At 42.5% G+C, this 19679-nt stretch overlaps 1 protein-coding gene across 1 annotated transcript in view; it reads left to right on the forward strand.

The window, feature by feature from the left end:
• The window catches only part of LOC130851967 (ATP synthase F(0) complex subunit C1, mitochondrial-like), a 130804-nt gene that overhangs the window by 33671 nt on the left and 77454 nt on the right, over positions 1–19679 (forward strand). The window lies entirely within an intron of this gene.

Genomic DNA, 19679 nt, shown 5'->3' on the forward strand with positions numbered 1-19679 from the left:
TGGAGAAAGGGAAGACCTTTCAAAAAACAACTGGCTGTCCATAAAGAAATAAAATGAACCTTGACTCTTGTCTCACATCATATGCAAAATTTATTTTAAGTAGATAATAGACCTAAGTGTAAGAGCTAAACTATAAAATTCTAGAAAAAAATAGACCAAGGATTGTACTGGGTTAGGCAAAGATTTCTTAGGAAAAATACAAAAAGCAAAATCATGAAAGAGAAATATTGATAAACTGGACTTCTTCAAAATTATAAACTTCTGCTCTTCAAAAGACACTGTCAAGAAAATGACAAGGCAAGTCACAGACTGAGAGAAAATATTTGTAAAATGTATTGTAAAGGACTTGTAGTGAGGATATTTAAAGAACTCTTACAATTCTGTAATAAATGAGAAACAAATGGGCAAAAGATTTGAACAGACAGTTCACTGAAGAAGATATACAATTGGTAAATAAGGACATGCTCAACATCATTTATCATTAGGGAAATGTATATTAAAAATGATAAGGTATCACTACATGTGCAGTGGAATGACTGGAATTAAAAACACTTATAATACCATGTGTTGGTGAGGATGTGGAGCAAGAAAAACTCTCTTCCATCACCAATGGGAAATGGGAAATGGTAAAATCCTTTGGAAAACAACTGGTCAGTTTTTAATAAAATTTAATGTGCACTTAACAAATAACCCAGATTCACTTCTTAGATATTTACATAAGAAAAATTAAAAAAAAAAAGAAAAATTAAAACATGTCCGCAAAAGATATGTACATTAATGTACATAGCAACTTCATTTTCAGTAGCTAAAAGCTGAAATCAACCCAAATACCAATTAACTGATGAATGGATAAACAGATCGCAGTATTTCCTTACAGTGGAATACTCCTCAGCAACAAAAAGTAATGAACTACTGAGACATGCAACAACATGGTGAATCTCAAAATCATCATGCTAAGTGAAAGCAGCCAGATGTGGAAGACTACATGCTGTCTGATTCGATGTATATGAAATTCCAGAAAAAGCAAAGCTGTGGTAACAGAAACCAGGTTAGTCATTGCCTGGGGCTGGAGATGGTGAAATGAGATTGACTGCACAAGGGCTGAGTACTTTTTGAGTGATGGAAATGTTCTGTGCCTTGACTGTGGTGGTGATTATACAACTGTATATAGTAAGCACACTGATCAGACTATACGTTTTTAAATGGTGAATTTTATTGTATATAAATTATAACTCTATAAATCTGATTTTTAAAAAAGGGTCAAGGTGTAGATAGGGCTTCACATCAGAGGGAAAGTTGCATGGCAAACTGTGTAGATGCAGACAAAGGCGAAGAACTGGAGCAATCAATGAAATCAATCTACTGTATTAGGTCTGATCATAATAGAACCTACCCACTGTTGGAGCTTTAATAAATTGCCCTTGATAAAGAATCTGTTGCTTCACACCCATCCTTGTGTTTCCTTTCTTTCCAGCCTTTTGGCTGATCCTCTGATGTTGTCATTTCTCATTACCTCTTGAACTCAAGTCCAATGTTTTTGTGCTTGGATTTCATATAGTTTCTAAGAGACTAAGGATTCAAAAATTTATGGTCATCTGGTCAATCGAAAAGTGAACTTTACTTAAACTCATTGGTGTTTGCAATGCCAGCATTTATTTATCCTTTCCCAGTGGAAAAGCTGAACAACTAAAGAAAAAAAAAAGTTAATGACTTAGCTATCATCGAAAACCATTTAGGGATTTTATATACTTTCTCTTTAAATGTATCAGGTCAGTTCACATGATCACTGCAATTCATGACAAAATAAATTATTGCAGTTGTAGGCACTGTAGTCAATGAATAAAATGCTTTGGCACATTTTTATGGGAGTGACATATGCTGGGACTCTCTCTTCCTCAAGAGACCTGAGCTCCAACAAAATGATAGAACTGGCTCAGTGCCGTGGAATCCCACGAGAAATGGAGATTGAAACCACAACACAAAGAGCAGAAATTTTTCATGCTTTTCCAGTCTCTACTCCAGTTTGATATGAACAAAGCTTTGTACACAAATCAAAGATATATCTAAAATATTTCTCCTGTGAGCACTTTGTGCATTTTGCATATAATAGAATAAGCCTGGTAGGGAAGGAGTGCTGTATTTTGCCATGTTTAGAATTCACTTAATCTCTTTGGTCTAGGCAAATCCCACCAAATGAGAACAGCTTGGTGTTTAAATTTGTTTACTCCTTGTAAAAGCAAACTTCCTGTTTTTGGATTCTGTAAAGATTTCTTGAAGTAGCATTTAAATATTGTTTTGATGAGCTGAATGCAAATGGATCAGAAATGTATGGATAAGATTTCCCTCAAATTTACCCAAAATTTTAAAAGTTAAGAACCAGCCAAACATACTTTAGGTCTAGGGCTGGATTCAAAACATTCAGGGAACTCAAACAGACTGCATTCCAAACTGCAATGTTTTTGTTTTGGTGTTTTGTTTAATTTTTACACGGGAAACAAAAACACTTGGGTTTGTCTCCACAAATGTGAATCTGCTTTCTGTACTTATACCTCAACTGTCTCACTGATAGTAAAGTTTTCACATTTTTTTTCCTGGACGTGAAATCAATTTTCAGAGAAATGAGAGATTCTGTTGACGGTTGAGAGTAGCCCAAGTCTATATTGGGCAGGTCCCCAAGCCTCCTTTAGAAAGGAGCCCACTGCCCTCTGCTGTGGCAGCCACTGTGGCTGGACCTCATTCACGTATGCAGCAAATAGTTCTCATTTTCAGCTCCACTTATCCTCCTAGACCTCGGGGTTCCCATCTTCTTTCTCCAGACTGTTCCAATTTGGCTATCTTGCTCTTCCCACTTTGAGCCATTTCAGTAGAATATCTCCACTCTAATTCCGGCGTTTTTGGACAAATCCCATCCTCCCGGCTTTCCCAACTCCCTGCTGGGGAGAGCCTCACTGTGGGGAGTCTGGGCTGTGCTGGTCATGGAAGGAAATGGAGGCTGCTGGAGACCCCACTGAACTCAATGAGGAACTCAATGAGTTCTGGGCCCAGGTCTTGGGAAGAGAAATTCCTACTAGTCTGGGATGAACAGCTACAGAAATTTCCAGAGGCACTTGTCAGTGGAACTAGGATGGGGATAATGCTGTTTGGGGTGTCATGGGTCAATGATATTTCATTTTCTGAGATGGGTGTTAGTAGGTATGAAAACCCTCCATCTGTCTAGCCAAGGGCAGGTGCATACCGGTGAAAGACAGTTTCTTATAACCATGGCAATTATTCAGGTCGTCAATTAACCACATCTTCAGGGTTTTTTCTGCTCTTTTCTGCTGGTTCTCTTTGCGGATTTTTTTTTTTTTCCCAACTGAAGTATAGTTGATTTATAATGTTGCACCCCTAGTTCTCTTTGTAACTTGTGGTGGTCAGGACCTCAAAGGGAGAAAAAAACAGGAAAAAAAGAGACAAAACTCAAGTTGATCAGCTGTGCTACCTTTTTGCAGTTAAAAAGTTTGAGTTCATGTCTGAATCACTGGGCAAAATAGAAAGATTAATGACTAAGTAAATTGCAGTTTGGTAGGACTGGTCATCTTTCTCTTCTCTTCCCCCCCAGTCCAATCAGAGGGGGACTGCTGAATTAAAAGAATTTAATCAAGACCAATTCTTTGCCCTGGTTATCAAAAGAGTGCTTCGATATAAGGTTAGAGGCCCACTGCACTGAGGCCAAGCCTGTTGGTGAGGAAACAGTCATTCTTTTCTGTGGATCTAGACCAGTGGTTTCCAAATCTGTCTGTACATTAGACTCACCTGGTAAGTCTTAAAAAATCACAATGGCTGGGTCCAGACCCAGCTCTGGGTGGAAGCCCAGGCATCAGTATTTTTTCGCAACTCCCTGGGTGATTCTAATGTACAGCCAGAGTTGAGAACCACTGGTTTAGACTGTAGTGTTTCTGAGAAAAGCTAATATTTGTCTTTTGGAGAGGTACTTTAAGAGTCAATGAGTCTAACATGGGCAGTCCTGTATCTCTTTTGCTGGTAGGAATGTTGCAAAGTAAACCCGAGTTCAAGGATTCATACCCACCGCCATCCGTGAAATTACAGATGTGCCTTCATGCCGCCATCGCCCCCGACGTTTAGAGGTGGCAATAAGCATCTGTGCCCCTCTGCTGAAGGTGGCTGGGGAGGGCTTCATTCAAACCGCAGCTCTCTGGAAGCATTCTGAGAGTGAGACCTCTTCCCATGGGCAGGGGTAGGGGCAGCGTTTTCCCAGGGGAGGGGATGCAGTTTTCTCTCTGGGGATGGGGTCTGAATCCACAAAGTCCAAACTGACTTCAACTTCAGCCTTTTTCCCTGTGATACTATCATTTCTTTCTAAAAGTGTATTAATCCATTACTAAAGAAAGTTGCCTGTGTCTTTGCAGCTTGCGTGTTTGTATTGTGACTGAGGGGATACAGTGAAAAGAGGGAAAGCGTCATCCTGCCTCTTGCTCTCTGGGGGAAAATGGAGGACCACAGCTCCGGAGAGGGCCAGATGGTTACAGGCCCCCCACAGAGGAGCTAGCGGCAGGGGTGGTGGAGGGTCCCTAGCCTGTGGAGGGTCTCTGGAAAGACAGCTCAGACCAGAGGGAACAAAGTTCCTGGCACCACCATGCAGCATGGACTAGCAAATGTGTCGCGAATGGCTGTCCAGAAAAGAAATCTCTAGTTCGCGGCGTTGGCCAGTTTGCACGGTGTAAACTCACTACTGTTAGGCTCCCAACCTGAACAAGGAGTCCCTGGAAGAGGAGTTGGGAAGAAATGTGCAAAACCAGCTCTGGCAAGCTGGGAGGGTCGGGCTCCCGCGTTCCACGGCCCCTGGTTGGGCGAGCAGGCCCCCTGCAGGAGGCAGGCAGGGGCCCAGCAAATGCTTAGGGGAATCGGTGTATTTTCTATAGATTTCTGCTCTGTGTGTGTTCCCTCTCCTCTTTCAACATAAACAACCAACATTCGGCTGTGATTCTGTCAAATCCGACCTTATGAACTCAGGTTTGAAAATAAGCCATTTATCAGAACCGAAACCTGGATTTGGACCCAAATAGGCAGAAAAGACCGAGGGCTACACCTTTTATAAAATCAGAAGAGCAAATATTTTTGAGTGCTCTTCAAATATTATCCTAGAACTGGTCACATACAGTTTGAGACGGTCAAAACATGTAATATTTATTGAGTGCCCACTGTGTACCAGGTACCTCACGTGTATTAACTCCTTTCATCTTTACCATAACTTTATGACAAAGGTGTTATTATTAGGAGAATTACACCTTTTAAACAAATAACCCTGTGACTACGTTTGAATAAAACTACATGTTATTCTAGACTGTTCAAGAGGTAGTTTGAGATGGTTAAAAAGAGCAAACATTTATTGAGCGCTTACTATGTACCTGGGTTTTCCATGAACTCTCTGTTGAATTTTTAAAATAACCTATCAGTCAGGTATTACTATGATGCTTATATTACAGTTAAGGAAATAAAGAACAGAAAGTGACTTCCTGAAGGTCAGGCGACTCATTGATGGCAGATTCAAGAATCAAACCCAGGCAGCCTGGCACCACACACTGTACCATCTGTCCAAGCAGGAATGTTCCAAGGCAAATCCCTGACCTTCAGTGTAGATGTCTGACCTTGCTTTAAAAGCAATGCACTTCTAATTCAAATGTTTCTGCACAAGCACCCTTCCCAACACACAGCCTTCCTTCAGGCTGTAAATACTACCTTTTTCACTTTGGTGGTAGATACAGTTTGGTATTACATTATTGTGGTCTGTGATTTAGAGCTGAAGTATCCACATGTCAAGAAGTCGGGAGATGAATTCTGAATCAAAAGCAATTCTCCTAATTGCTAGTCAAGTTCAATGTTATCCCCTTGAAAACCACTCCTAAACCACATGCAATTCAGCTGAACTAAGGGGTTAAAGAAAGTCAGATTTCAGAAGGATTCTAATGATCTCCACCTTTTGTACTAAAACAGTTTTGAAGTTTCTGCCTCATTGGAGTGACATAATTTACACCTTTCATTTTGGGGTTGTCTTAGCTGAACTGCACAGTGGCGTTCTTATGTAGACAAAGCTACTGGAGTTTAGAAACAGGAAGGGCTAGAAGCTCACTTTTTAAAGTAAAATAAAGCTTACACAGTGGGAGATTTCCTTAACTCTCCAAATTCTGACATGTGTTAGGTAGTCAAGAAAGAATAATAAAATTCCCCAGGAAAAGCATTTCACAAATGGCAGTGGTTGAAATGTGGTTTGCTAGGTGGCCGTGGGTCTGATTTCCATCCCGTTCTCCTCACCTCCTGCAGGGCTGGTCTCAGTTATTTTTGCAGAGAGAGGTCTGCAGAGCCCTGCAGAAGAGCCAAGCTTTTCCGAACAGGCCAAGGACAGTCTGGAGGATGCCCAGCCCATAACCCAGGCTCCTTCTGCAAATGTGTGTCTGCGTCATATAAGCACTATGCTAGCTTTCAAGAGTTGCCCTTTTGATTACCCAGGAAGGGCACCAGCTTCCATTCAGTCCTGATGACTCAGCCAGCACTGCTTGATAATGGAGAAGGTGAAGATTTGCTTGTTCAATGGAAAGCAAACAATAGGAACCACGCAGATATACAATGCTTCTAGCAGGTAGCCTCAGAATGAAAGAAGAAGATTAGTGGAGTCAGAGATGAAAGAACATGCTACTGGAGGACAAATGGGGTTTCTGGAGAGTCCTTCAAAAAGGAGCTGCACAGTGTACGGTTGTCAAGACATTTAATTCAGCCCTGAGGACCTCAAGGAATGAAGTGGATCTTGGGAGGTTCTGGTCCTGGGGCCCAAATAGGAGAGACAAGTTTAATTTAGGGGTTCACACCTGTAGCCTGCAGTAGCCAAACAATTAAAAGATCCAGATCGTAACATCCTAGTACATTTATATATTTCATTACGGTACAGTCAGTTTTGCAAAACCACAACACATGCATTCCTAAAACTCACCTCACTATGCAAAATCACACAGTAAAAACTGCAGGGTTTACCGAAAATGGGGCCAAGGGTACAACACCTAAAAACTTTGTCAGTGACATAAAAAAAGAGACAGGAATCTAATAAAAATGGTGGCACTGTCCCATACATGTTAAATGATTGAGAGATATGTAAATACTACAATAAATATGGTACTTTATCTTGAAAAAGACCTGAAGTTTGCTTGTGGAAGTGGGCTTTGCAGCTTGTGAGTTATAAAGGGATAGAAGGATGGGTATCAAAATTTGCAGGCTTAAAGTCCTGGAGCTTGTTTTTCTGTCTTTGAAACATAGGCCCTTTGAAGCATGCATTTATACTATGGTATAATAGATACTATCTTCGTCAAAATTGAAAATTTAAATCCATGTATCTTTTTTTTTTTCCAGTTAACTTCTGTATCCGTGCTAGAAACTCTTTCCCAGCTTTCTCGTCTGCACTTGGTGCTTTATCCAACAGCTGAAGGCTTGAGAAATTGTAGCAATGTTTGAAACACCCAACTAACCACTCATAGTACTAGAAGGTACCACCTCGGCAGAATGTGGCATTTTCCATGAAGGTCTTTGTATATAGAGAGTATTTGTTCTCTTTGTGAGAAAGGTCATCCCCCATTTTTCACTCTTTGGTCTCAAGAATGCTCATCTTTCCATCTCTTCCATTTCTTCAGTTCTTATTCTTACTGACTTCTCAGCACTTAAGAATTCCATCTATAGATGTTTCTTTTCTCGTCACAGCATTGTGGATTCTTTTATGCCTGTTGTTTGGGAAATGTCACGTGTTCTCTTGATTCTTTCAAAATGCTTTTTCACTTCAAGCTTCTCCTCAATACACAGTGCTTTCCTTTCTCATGACCTGTTTGGTGTTTTTGAACCAGAATTCTCAGACATATTTCAAATGTTGAATGAAATTTTTTTTTCCTTTTCAAATACAGAAAAGCTCACAACTGTGAAAGAATAGTGAAACACAACCTTGGAAGACAACACACTTGGTTAGGATAAGTAGGGTGGGTAGGACAGCACAGCTTCAAGGTAGGGGGTAGATGTGTGAAGTGTGTGCCTGGGTGCATCTTGTGAATTCCTACAAGACTCAGTTCAGCCGGGTGCAGTTTTCTGTATTAACCTAGTTTTCCTCACAGACAAAAATCGCCTGTGAGAAATCTGCATTATGCTCAAATTGTCCCATAATATGTGAACCTAATTGGAATAAATTTGTATATTCAAAACAAGTGTTATCCCAGACTATCTATGGTACGTCTGTTCATATATTTTCTCTCTTGATCGCTGTGATAATAATGTGAGTTAGAGTGGAAAGTTAATATTCCAATTATACAGATGGAAAAACTGAAGCTGGAACATCTCAAAGCTTGGATATGAGCCTGGAACTGCCAGAAGTTAAGATATGAGTTCTGACCATGTTTAAGTTCCTGGTCCTACCAGTTCCTAAAGCCAATTCTACCCCTGTCTTCTGGAAGTTTGGTTTTGTGAGCCAGGAAATTTTCTTTTTTTGGCTTAAAGTAGTTTGCGATGGGTTTTTCGAGTAATGCAGGGTCTTGGCTAATGCAGGGTCGCCTGGATAATGTTCAAATTCTCTCCCAGCTCTGGGAGACTTTCTGCCACATTTTGACTTGTAAATTAACCAACTTCAGATAGAAGGCACCCTAAATTTCAAGATTTGCCCTTGAAATCAGAGGTTCTTCCTGTAGTGAGCAGTGTTGCAGACATAGGTTAAAGGAGACAGCTCCTTTGACCCGTGAGTGCTAGCCAAGAAAGTCCCCAGGCAGAACAAAGACCCCTTTGGGATCTTCGGAGGGGTTCTGAGTTGGTTTGTACCCATTTATACATTGCCCTTTCTGGAGACGGTGGCCCCTTGCTGTCCCTGTCAGGACCGTGGTGACATGGCCATCACCAGCCTTGCTCACTGTGGGGAGATGCAGCTGGGATGGTGTAGCTGAGATGCTCTGGGTGTAGCTAAGCCTCCTCTTCCTTTTGGCCCTCTGGTGTCCTGACTGCTCTCGGTTAAACCCCTGCTCAGTGACAGAAAGGGATCCCAAAGGGTTTCCACAATGAGCTCAGGGGAGATCGCTGCTGTTGCGGTCACGCTGCCGCCTCTGCCGCTATTAAATGAGCCGCTCCCTGTGCCCCAGGTGCCTGACAAGCATTCACATGTTCAGTCATTCATTCCACCAGGTATTTGTGGAAGGCTTATCATGTACCAGGATCATTCTTTCTACATGGTTTTTTCATTTGCTTCTTACAATTTGAAACCAGGAACTACCTGGCCCCCGGCCTGTGCACTTCACCCCGTCCTGTCCTGCTTTTCCTGTTCAAGGCTGTCCACGCAGCCTTAGTAAAGCCTCAGTCATTTTTTTTTTTTTTTTTTTAATTATTTTATTTTATTTTTTTGGGGGTACACCAGGTTCAATCAACTGTTTTTATACACATATCCCCATATTCCCTCCCTTCCTTGACGCCCCCCCCCTCGAGTCCCCCCCACCCTCCCTGCCCCAGTCCTCTAAGGCATCTTCCATCCTCAAGTTGGACTCCCTTTGTTATACAACAACTTCCCACTGACTATTTTACAGTTGGTAGTATATATATGTCTGTGCTACTCTCTCGCTTCTTCTCAGTTTCCCCTTCACCCCCCGCCCCCTCCCATACCTCGAGTTCTCCAGTCCATTCTCTGTATCTGCTTCCTTGTTCTTGTCACTGAGTTCATCAGTACCATTTTTAGATTCCGTATATGTGAGTTAGCATACAATATTTGTCCTTCTCTTTCTGACTTACTTCACTCTGTATGACAGATTGTAGTTCTATCCACCTCATTACATATAGCTCCATCTCATCCCTTTTTATAGCTGAGTAATATTCCATTGTATATATATGCCACATCTTCTGTATCCATTCATTTGTTGATGGGCATTTAGGTTGCTTCCATGTCCTGGCTATTGTAAAGAGTGCTGCAATAAACATTATGGTACAAGTTTCTTTTGGGATTATGGTTTTCTTTGGGTATATGCCCAGGAGTGGGATGACTGGATCATATGGTAGTTCTATTTGTAGTTTTTTAAGGAACCTCCAAATTGTTTTCCATAGTGGCTGTACCAACTTACAGTCCCACCAACAGTGCAGGAGAGTTCCCTTTTCTCCACACCCTCTCCAACATTTGTGGTTTCCAGACTTTGTGATGATGGCCATTCTGATTGGTGTGAGGTGATACCTCATTGTGGCTTTGACTTGCATTTCTCTGATGATTAGTGATGTGGAGCATCTTTTCATGTGTTTGTTGGCCATCTGTATGTCTTCTTTGGAGAAATGTCTATTTAGGTCTTCTGCCCATTTGTGGATTGGGTTATTTGCTTTTTTGGTATGAAGCTGCCTGAGCTGCTTGTATATTTTGGAGGTTAATCCTTTGTCCGTTGTTTCATAGGCAATTATTTTTTCCCATTCTGAGGGTTGCCTTTTAGTCTTGTTTATGGTTTCTTTCGCTGTGCAAAAGCTTTTAAGTTTCATGAGGTCCCATTCATTTATTCTTGATTTTATTTCCATGATTCTAGGAGGTGGGTCAAAAAGGATGTTGCTTTGATGTATGTCAAAGAGTGTTCTGCCTATGTTTTCCTCTAGGAGTTTTATAGTGTCTGGCGTTACGTGTAGGTCTTTAATCCATTTGGAGTTTATTTTTGTGTATGGTGTTAGGAAGTGTTCTAATTTCATTCTTTTACATGTTGCTGTCCAATTTTCCCAGCACCACTTATTGAAGAGGCTGTCTTTTTTCCATTGTATATTCGTGCCTGCTTTGTCAAAGATAAGGTGCCCATATGTGTTTGGGCTTACTTCTGAGTTCTCTATTCCATTCCATTGATCTTCCTTTCTATTTTTGTGCCAGTACCATAGTGTCTTGATCACTATGGCCTTGTAGTATAGTTTGAAGTCAGGAAGCCTGATTCCACCAACTCCATTTTTCCTTCTCAAGATTGCTTTGGCTATTCGGGGTCTTTTGCGTTTCCATACAAATCGTAAGATTTCTTGCTCTAGTTCTGTGAAAAATGCCATTGGTAATCTGATCGGGATTGCATTAAATCTGTAAATTGCTTTGGGTAGTACAGTCATTTTCACGATGTTGATTCTTCCAATCCAGGAACATGGTATGTCCCTCCATCTGTTTGTGTCATCTTTGATTTCTTTCATCAATGTCTTAAAGTTTTCTGCATACAGATCTTTTGCCTCCTTAGGCAGGTTTATTCCTAGGTATTTGATTCTTTTTGTTGCAATGGTGAATGGGAGAGTTTCCTTAATTTCTCTTTCTGCTCTTCCATTGTTAGTGTATAGGAATGCAAGAGATTTCTGTGCATTCATTTTGTATCCTGCTACTTTACTAAACTCATCAATGAGTGCTAGCAGTTTTCTGGTAGAGTCTTTAGGGTTTTCTATATATAGTATCATGTCATCTGCAAAGAGTGATAATTTTACTTCTTCTTTTCCAATTTGGATTCCTTTAATTTCTTTTTCTTCTCTGATTGCTGTGGCTAACACTTCCAAAACTATGTTGAATAACAGTGGTGAGAGTGGACACCCTTGTCTTGTTCCTGTTCTTAGAGGGAATTCTTCCAGTTTTTCTCCATTGAGAACAATGTTGGCTTTTGGTTTGTCATATATGGCTTTTATGATGTTGAGGGAATTTCCTTCTATGCCCATTTTCTGGAGAGCTTTTATCATAAATGGATGTTGAACTTTGTCAAAAGCTTTTTCTGCATCTATTGAAATGATCATATGGTTTTTATCCTTCAATTTGTTGATATGATGTATCACGTTGATTGATTTGCGTATATTGAAGAATCCTTGCATCCCAGGGATAAACCCCACTTGATCGTGGTGTATGATTTTTTTAATGTGCTGTTGCAGTCTGTTAGCTAGTATTTTGTTGAGGATTTTTGCATCTATATTCATCAGTGATATTGGTCTGTAGTTTTCTTTTTTTGTGACATCTTTGCCTGGTTTTGGTATCAGGGTGATGGTAGCCTCGTAGAATGAGTTTGGGAGTGCTCCGCCTTCTGCAATATTTTGGAAGAGTTTGAGAAGGATAGGTGTTAACTCTTCTCGAAATGTTTGATAGAATTCGCCAGTGAATCCATCTGGTCCTGGGCTTTTGTGTGTTGGGAGATTTTTAATCACTGCCTCAATTTCTGTACTTGTGATTGGTCTGTTCATGGTTTCTATTTCTTCCTGGTTCAGTCTTGGAAGATTGTATTTTTCTAAGAATGTATCCATTTCTTCCAGGTTATCCAATTGATTGGCATATAGTTGCTTGTAGTAGTCTCTCATGATGTTTTGTATTTCTGAGGTGTCCGTTGTGACTTCTCCTTTTTCATTTCTAATTCTGTTGATTTGCATCTTCTCCCTTTTTTTCTTGATGAGTCTGGCTAATGGTTTATCAATTTTGTTAATCTTCTCAAAGAACCAGCTTTTAGTTTTATTTATTTTTCTTATGGTTTCTTTCCTTTCTTTTTCATTTATTTCTGCTCTGATCTTTATGATTTCTTTCCTTCTGCTCGCTTTGGGGTTTCTTTGTTCTTCTTTCTCTAGTTGTTTGAGGTGTAAGGTTAGGTTGTTTATTCGATCATTTTCTTGTTTCTTAAGGTAGGACTGTATTGCTATAAACTTCCCTCTTAGAACTGCTTTTGCTGCGTCCCATAGGTTTTGGGTTGTTGTGTTTTCGTTGTCATTTGTTTCTAGATATTTTTTGATTTCCTCTTTGATTTCTTTAGTGATTCCTTGGTTGTTTAAGAATGAATTGTTTGGCCTCCACGTGTTTGTATTTTTTGCAGTTTTTTTCCTGTAATTGATATCTAGTCTCATGGCGTTGTGGTCTGAGAAGATGCTTGATATGATTTCAATTTTCTTGAATTTGCTGAGGTTTGATTTGTGACCCAAGATGTGATCTATCCTGGAAAATGTTCCGTGTGCACTTGAGAAGAAAGTGTAGTCTGTCGTTTTTGGATGGAATGTCCTATAAATATCAATGAAGTCGAGATGGTCTAATGTGTCATTTAAAGCTTGTGTGTCTTTATTGATTTTCTGTTTGGATGATCTGTCCATTGATGTAAGTGGGGTGTTCAAGTCTCCCACTATAATTGTGTTACTGTCGATGTCCCCTTTTATAGCTGTTAGCATTTGCCTTATGTATTGAGGTGCTCCTATATTGGGGGCATAGATATTTACCATTGTGATATGTTCTTCTTGGATGGATCCCTTGATTATTATGTAGTGCCCTTCCTTGTCTCTTTTAATAGTCTTTACTTTCAAGTCTAATTTGTCTGATATGAGTATTGCTACTCCAGCTTTCTTTTGACTTCCATTTGCATGGAAGATCTTTTTCCATCCCTTCACTTTCAGTCTATATGTATCCCTTGGTCTGAAGTGGGTTTCTTGTAGGCAGCATATAGAAGGGTCTTGTTTTTGTATCCATTCAGCCAGTCTGTGTCTTTTGGTTGGAGCATTTAGTCCATTTACATTTAAAGTGATTATTGATATGTGTGTTCCAATTACCATTTTCTGAATTGTTTTGGGTTTGTATTTGTAGGTGTTTTCCTTTTCTTGTGTTTCCTACTTAGAGAAGTTCCTTTAGCACTTGTTGTAAGGCTGGTTTGGTGGTGCTGAATTCTCTTAACTTTTGCTTGTCTGGAAAGCTTTAGATTTCTCCCTCAAATCTGAATGAGATTCTTGCTGGGTAGAGTATTCTTGGCTGTAGGTTTCTCTCTTTCAGGACTTTCAGGATATCCTGCCATTCCCTTCTGGCCTGCAGAGTTTCTGTGGAAAGGTCAGCTGTTATCCTGATGGGTTTTCCCTTATATGTTGTTTGTTGCTTTTCTCTTGCTGCTTTTAATATTTTTTCTTTGTGTTTAATTGTCGTTAGTTTGATTAATATGTGTCTTGGTGTATTTCTCCTTGGGTTTATTCTGTATGGGACTCTCTGTGCTTCTTGGCCTTGGTTAATTATTTCCTTTCCCATGTTGGGGAAGTTTTCCACTATAACCTCTTCAAATATTTTCTCAGACCCTTTCTTGTTTTCTTCTTCTTCTGGGATGCCTATAATTCGAATGTTGGTACGTTTAAGGTTATCACTGAGGTCTCTGAGGCTGTCTTCTAGTCTTTTTATTTTTTTATCTTTTTCCTGCTCTGTGGCGTTTATTTCTCCCATTCTATCTTCCAACTCACTTATTCGTTCTTCTGCCTCAGTCATTCTGCTGGTTAGAGCATCTAGAGTATTTTTAATTTCAGTTATTTTGTTATCCATTGCTGTTTGTTTTTCTGAGTTCTTATGAACTGTTTCTTGTACTTTCTCTATTTTGTTATCGAGATTTTGTATCATTTTTACTATCATTACTCTAAATTCTTTTTCAGGCATTTTTCCTATTTCCTCCTCATTTATTTGGTCTTGTGGGTTTTTTTCCTGCTCCTTTGCCTGCATGGGGTTTCTTTGTTTCCTCATGGTTGTCCAAGCTTTTGGGGTTGCTTGTCCTGGTGATAGAGGTGTTTATAGAAGACTGTCCAAGCCTCAGACTAATGTCCAAGTATTGGAGTAGACGAATATTCAGTCGGCTATGTCAGGCTCCCCGCAGCCCTTTCTGGTGTCCGAGGCCGTCTGCTGGTGTTCAGCTGGTTCTCTGTGGGAATGACTGCGTCCTTCCGTGCATTCCCAATGCATCTGTGGAGAGGGATGCACTCCACGTCTCTCTACTTCGCTGCCATCTTTCTCTCCAAGCCTCAGTCATTTTCCTACTTACTGGAGACCTGGAAACTTGTCAGTAACCTTCCTACAACCCGGAAAACTATTTCTCAACTTGTCACTTGCCTTTCACGTGTGAGTGCAGACTTAGTTCCCTTCTATTTAGATAGCACGTGCCTGGGTGTCACCTTCCTGTGTGTTTTGATGACCTTTATATTTCCTTCCTTTCTTCCTTCCCTCCTTCCTTCCTTCCTTCCCTCCTTCCTTCCTTCCTTCCTTCCTTCCTTCCTTCCTTCCTTCCTTCCTTCCTTCCATCTTGCCTTCCCTTGCCTTCCCTTCTTTCTTGTTTCAAATTCATGCATTGGGACCTATTCTACAAATTTGAGGGAAAAAGAGAAAGAATAAGGAAAGGAGAGCAATCTAAATACTGGAAAAAATTTCTTTTTTTAACTTTATGAATGCAGCCTTTGAACTTGGTGGCCATGGCTCCTTCCCAGCCTGTGCCTTTCATGTCCTGTTTCCAACTGGAGTGGGAACTCAGAGGTGCCCTGGCCCCGAGCTGCAGTGGGTTATGCCTCCCTGTTCTCGGGGAGCTGCGGCAGCCAGAGCTGCTGGAAAGGAGGAGCAGCTGGCCTTCCTGCCAGGAAGCCACGGACGCTCGCTGGGAAGGGAAGGGAGCCTGAGGCTTCACCTGCTGTGGCCAAGGGCAGCAACGAGGAGTAACAAGGAGAGATTCCTGCAGCCAGTGGGCGCGGGGCTGAGGAGGAAGGGGGTGTCTCTGAGGCTTGGTCTTCAAACTTTCTGCCTTGACTAAAACCCAGGTTCTCAACAGACTGGATGTGACTCATGGCTGAGAAATTCCCCATGGCCTTGGATGACATTCATGTTGATTACCTCTGAGTCACATTTCTGGGAGGAAAAAAAGAATTTTTTTTCACCAGATACAAACTGCAGGGAAAATGGCATGGACAGTAGTTTGGAAACATCAGGGGATACAGGATCACTTGTGTTATTAGTAGGAGAGTTAGAGACATGCAAGAATGGAAAGAAAAGCAAGGCAGGAAAGGAAGGACGTTGAGAAGGTAGGAATCACCTCCCAGGGAGAATTGGGGTCTCTCTCTGGTGTTGAAGGGGTGGGGGCAGCACAGATGGACGCTGGCCTTTGCCTCCTACTGTGATCGTGGAAATTTAGAATGTAAGCGATGGAGCCATCCCTCGCTTCTTTATTTCGCAAGTACTTGCTGAGTGCCCTCGATGTTCCAGATTCTTTTCTAGGCACCCAGACAACACGAAGTCCTCCTTGGGGGGGTTGATCTCAGTAGAAGAGAAGGACAACAAAGCGAATAAAACAGCATCTTTCAATCCGGTCCTTTTGACTAATTAACAGAAATGCATTCAGAATGTCCCTCCAGGATGCTGCAAGCGTGTGTACTTTGTGTGAGGCGGGGGTGGGGGTGGGGGGGGGGCGTGAATGGCCCTCAGGGCCGGTCCAGGGCGCTGTGCTTCAGCTGTTCAGAGGTTTGTATGGAGTCTGGGCTCTTGTAGATGCCCAGCCCCGTATGTGGGATGCCGTCCCTGGAAGAACCAGCAGGGTGTGGAGCTGACTGGGATAGGGAAAATAAAGGGGCTCCTTGAAGTCCCTGATCCTCCTTATTGTGTGTGTTTGAAGCCTCATCTGGGGTAAGAGCTTTCTTAATGTAGATCTTAGTGAAATCATGTGTATTCGGAGACAAGAAAAGCAATGTCCCAAGTCCGGTAGGATTCCAAACCACCAACAGAAAAACCAAACAAACAGAAAACACTTTGCGATAAATTAGCTTCACTCCGCTTGACTTAGATGAATGGTTCTGAGGCTATTTCTCTCAAAATGACCATTCGCAGCCACCAGGCAGCAGTTTGGGCAGTAAAGGGAGGCAATCCTAAGAAGCAGAAAGAGCTAAGGACCAGGATCCACAGGTCCGGGGTCCCATCCAGACTCACCACCACCTGGCTCTGGAGAGGCGGGCAGTCCCCCAGGCTGGGTGGATGGAGAACAGAACATTGGGAGACCCAGGGAAGGGTTCTCAGTCCTGGATGGAACAGGCGTGCTTAGGAAGAGGGTCAGTACCAGAAAAGACTGGAAATAAACCCAAGGCAGGGGCTGCAGTGAGTGGCCAGGAGCCCAGAATCTCACAGAACCTTGAAGAAGCCAGACAGCAAAGGATTAAGATACTTCCTACAACCTGAGTGACCCTGGCCGAGGGAGGCTGGGCTGGGAGGATCTGGAGGAAGGACTGGAAGGCTGCCTGGCTGTCCTCCTGCTGAGATCGAGGGCACTTTTGCCTCATTGGTGCCCTGTGTTCTCCAAACCCAAGTCAGAGCTCACTGACACCCCACCCCCTCCCCAAACCCCTCTGGCCATCTGGCTGCTCCCTGGCCCATCCTTCTGGCCCACCCTTCTGGGCACGTCCTCCCAGCTGACCTCCAGGGACCACTGCTCCCAGCTGACCTCCAGGGACCACTGCACACCCAGCCATCCTGGACAGGCAGCTTGCAGCAAAGTCTTTATGAAAGGCAGGAGAGCAGCATATGACAATAAGGAGAGAGAGAGGCGAGGTGGGGGGGGGGGGGGCAGGGAGGGGAGAGAAAAAAGAAACATAGAAGGAGAGAGACAGCAGCACAAAGCCTTCAGCTAAAGGCTGACTGAGGCTTAAGCAGGAAGAGACAGTGGGAGAGTGAGAAATACTAAGACAGAGAGCTGGAACCATCTCCAGCGCTCCCTCTTAATGTCCAGAGGCAATGAAGGTGCAGGCCCACCTAGCTCTCCCCAGCAACTCCCTTCCTAATCACTGTCCTCCAGGTGACTCATTCCTCAAAGTTCTGCCCTCACTCCCTACCCCCACATTAGCCAGGAGGGGGCTGGCTCTGTTCTCCCTCCTGCTCCTGTGCATTCCCAAGAAGCTTCATCCAGTTGCCATGGTTTCAGCTCCTCCTTCTGTGCATCTGGCCCTAGCCACTCCTAGTGTCCCCAGGCCACCCATCAAGGCCAGTCAAGGGAGTGGCCAGATCAGAACTGTGATGGCTGCCAAGGGTATGGTTTTGACCTAGAACTCCACATGGGTAGATGTATGTGCACACGCGTGTGTGTGTGATGTGCGTGTATACACAGGGGGAGTGGAGACATTGTACTCACAGCTTCAGCAAAAAGGATTTGGGTTTCATAGATCATGGGCTAAGAAGGATCTCTTAGCTGGGGGGGCGGTCCAAAGGTATGAGTTAAGTTACACCCAGCAGAATCTGTGATTGAGTAAATTCCTGTAATTTACTCCTGTATACGATTTCTTACCTGGAAATGAAATGAATTCTCATTGTTGTTGTTACTATTACTATGTCTTGAAACAGGAGACGGAGCGTTTGATGCGCTAATGGCCCAGGTCAGTGAACAGACTTCCTAGAGACACTTGGGATGAGCCTCCAGAGCTCATCACGTCTCTGGTTAAAGAGGAGAGAATCCCCATCCTGGCTGGCAGCCAGCTGGTTGATGAGGGGCAGAGAGGGATGCCTGGGATGGAGATGTCCTGGCAGCTGGCATGTTGCCTTCCCAGGGTCCAGCCGAAGCCCATTATTAACATGAGTTCTCTTCCTTCATCATTTTAAAGAGAATTACTTTATTACAGACACGCTATTGAAAAACAGAAAGCCAAAACAAAAATTGCTCCCAATCCCATCCTGAAATCAAATCAATGAAATATATGCATGATATTTGACAAATATAAAAATCTATCTATGATGTTGCTACGAACACGGAGAATGCACGTGTACGTGGCCTGGCAGATGACGCTGACTAATCAGCAAAGGTTTTCTTGGGCTTAGACCCAACCATTCTACTCTTAACCAGGTTTTCAGTGACTTTTCAGATGATCTGGCTTAGAAATCATGAAGGACGGAGATTCAGGCTTAGCCAGACCCCACCTATTCTCATTCTGCTCCCTCTTGGAGGTCTGTCCCTTTGAAATGTGTCCAGGTCTCAGTGGGAGGCAGATCTGCTACGTTGTGACATGGCCCCTTGATATTGGTGGCGGGGAATGAACAGAGTCTATGCATTTGCCAGGGAACAAATGGTGCTTCATCTGTGCTTGTTTGAACCTGTGTACGCTTCTGCATGTCAATGATTTCTTCCTTCCCTAACCAATCTGCTAAATGCAACATTTACAACCAGTCTCGCATGCATTATTGCAAGGCTGGGGCCTGATCATGTCAAATGAAGGCTGCCAGCTTCCCCTGCCAGAAGCAAGAGGCACTGGGAAAGATGGGAATTAGACAATAGTCTTGTATACTCCCTGCTCTGTCATGGATGGCCTTCAGCAGGAAACCAATCAACGGAATCAAAAGAACAAGGTTTCCTGTTAACATAGAACGATGCCAAATCCACCAGACATTATTATTTCATGCCCTGTGCCAGTCATTGTCAACCATAGCATAAGTAATAACATATGACTGGGTTGTGGTTGGAGTGAAATATCCTTTTGCTTTTGGCATGGTACCACACACCTTCATATGCTTTATTACCCTTTCCCAAACCTAGGGAGGTTTTTTTTTCTTTCTTTTCTTTTAAGATTTCTTTCCCCCCAAAGAACTGTATCTGGCTGTTTTGCTGCATACCAGCTCTTAAACCCAAGCCAACCGACTCCCAATTCTCAGGCTTTTCTTAAGCAACAGTTTTTTTAAAATATATTATTATTATTATTGCATCCCATAGGGCTAAAATAAACCCACTGTGTACTGGCCTTCAACAATCTTGCTTTTCCTCTGAAAATGGCTGGTTCCCTAAGACTGGCTTTAAAAGAGAAAAACCTCTCACATAATATTTTTCTTGCTTTCCAGGCTGATCTTGAAGGTGATGATAGGTCATAAGCCACAGCCTCTGCAAGGATGTTACAAGCCCTGCAGCAGGCGGGAAGTACATGTG

This window comes from Hippopotamus amphibius, chromosome 4 (assembly GCF_030028045.1).
Source record: "Hippopotamus amphibius kiboko isolate mHipAmp2 chromosome 4, mHipAmp2.hap2, whole genome shotgun sequence".
In the NCBI taxonomy this organism is placed as follows: domain Eukaryota; kingdom Metazoa; phylum Chordata; class Mammalia; order Artiodactyla; family Hippopotamidae; genus Hippopotamus; species Hippopotamus amphibius.